A 1618-nucleotide genomic window follows, 5' to 3' on the forward strand; every position below is an offset into this window, starting at 1 on the left:
GCGTGGGCGGAACCACGACGCGTCCTGCGGCTCGAAATCGGCGAGAGCTTAGCCCCCGAAGCGGTCGTCGCGGCCATGCTCAGAGGGCGCCAGGAGTACTCCGCTGTCCGCACCTACTGCGAGCAGGTCATGCTGGCGAAGGAGCGGGCGGAACGTAGCAGGGAACGAGATCGCGACCCGTCCAGGAGGTCGCAGCGCCCTAGGAATACAACGCGCTACAGGGGCGCGACGCCGCCACCGGCGCCGCCGCGGCCGCCGTAGGAGCGCGTGGAAACCAGGAAGAGGCGTCAGGGGGACGGGGTCCCCAGAACGACGCAATAGGAGCGAGGCGCTAGGGGGCGTGGTCCCCCCCTAGCGTTCCAAGAAGATCAAGGACGCCTCCCTTCGACGTAAGGAGAGATAGACGCCCGGGGGTAACCGGTAGTAATTCGGGAGAGATCCCGGGTGCATCTCGACTCAGGCGTCAGGACAGGCCACCGTGGAGTTTTAGTCGGTAAGAGTCCGACACTACCCGCCTAGCGGGTGTCCATGAGGATTTCTCCACGAAAAAAAAAAAAAAAAAAAAAGGTTGGGGTTAGGTTGGGGTTAGGTTGGGGTTAGGTTGGGGTTAGGTTGGGGTTAGGTTGGGGTTAGGTTGGGGTTAGGTTGGGGTTAGGTTGTGTAGTATGAAAGGAGAGACGTTTAGCACTCCCCTAGACAAGGATGGAACACATATAAATGGTAAGGCACAGGTCGCCTTTCGGTGGCTCTTACCAGATTTTTTGTCAGCGCCCGCTGGCAGCGGTGGAGACGTGGACTTCCCACCGATCACATGGGTTAAGCAACGGTCGCCGCGGCACGGACAAGGATGGGTGAACGTTCGGGCGGGCGCTGGCGAAGAGGAAGGAGGCGCACCGCCGCCATTTTTCTGGGATTCTCCAAGGAGTACTAGGCAGGCAGAAGCCCCCGGAGCGCAGGACTACCCCGGGGGTAACCGGCGGAGCTATCCCGGCCGCCACAGGAGCACATGGAAACCAGGAAGAAAGGCGTCAGGGACGGGGTCCCCAGGAAGACGCGCAGGATCGAGGCGCTAGGGGGTGTGGTCCCCCCTAGTGTTCCAAAGAAGAGCAAGGATGCCTCCCTTCGAAAGAAGGAGAGATAGACGCCCGGGGGTGACCGGCAGAATTCGGAAGAGAACCCGGGTGCGTCTCGACTCAGGCGTCAGGATAGGCCACCGTGGAGTTTTAGTCGGTAAGAGTCCGACACTACCCGCCTAGCGGGTGTCCATGAGGATTTCTCCACGAAAAAAAAAAAAAAAAAAAAAAGGTTGGGGTTAGGTTGGGGTTAGGTTGTCAGCGCCCGCTGGCAGCGGTGGAGACGTGGACTTCCCACCGATCACATGGGTTAAGCAACGGTCGCCGCGGCACGGACAAGGATGGGTGAACGTTCGGGCGGGCGCTGGCGAAGAGGAAGGAGGCGCACCGCCGCCATTTTTCTGGGATTCTCCAAGGAGTACTAGGCAGGCAGAAGCCCCCGGAGCGCAGGACTACCCCGGGGGTAACCGGCGGAGCTATCCCGGCCGCCACAGGAGCACATGGAAACCAGGAAGAAAGGCGTCAGGGACGGGGTCCCCAGGAAG

General features: G+C 60.9%; 1 non-coding gene across 1 annotated transcript; it reads left to right on the forward strand.

The window, feature by feature from the left end:
• Positions 1–658: 658 nt before the first annotated feature.
• On the forward strand, positions 659–764 carry LOC126877413 (U6atac minor spliceosomal RNA). Its single transcript, XR_007694997.1, has one exon. It is a non-coding gene; the product is annotated as a U6atac minor spliceosomal RNA (small nuclear RNA).
• The last annotated feature ends 854 nt before the right edge of the window (positions 765–1618 follow it).

The sequence above is a fragment of the Bombus huntii genome, unplaced genomic scaffold (genome assembly GCF_024542735.1).
Source record: "Bombus huntii isolate Logan2020A unplaced genomic scaffold, iyBomHunt1.1 ctg00000161.1, whole genome shotgun sequence".
Lineage (NCBI taxonomy): Eukaryota > Metazoa > Arthropoda > Insecta > Hymenoptera > Apidae > Bombus > Bombus huntii.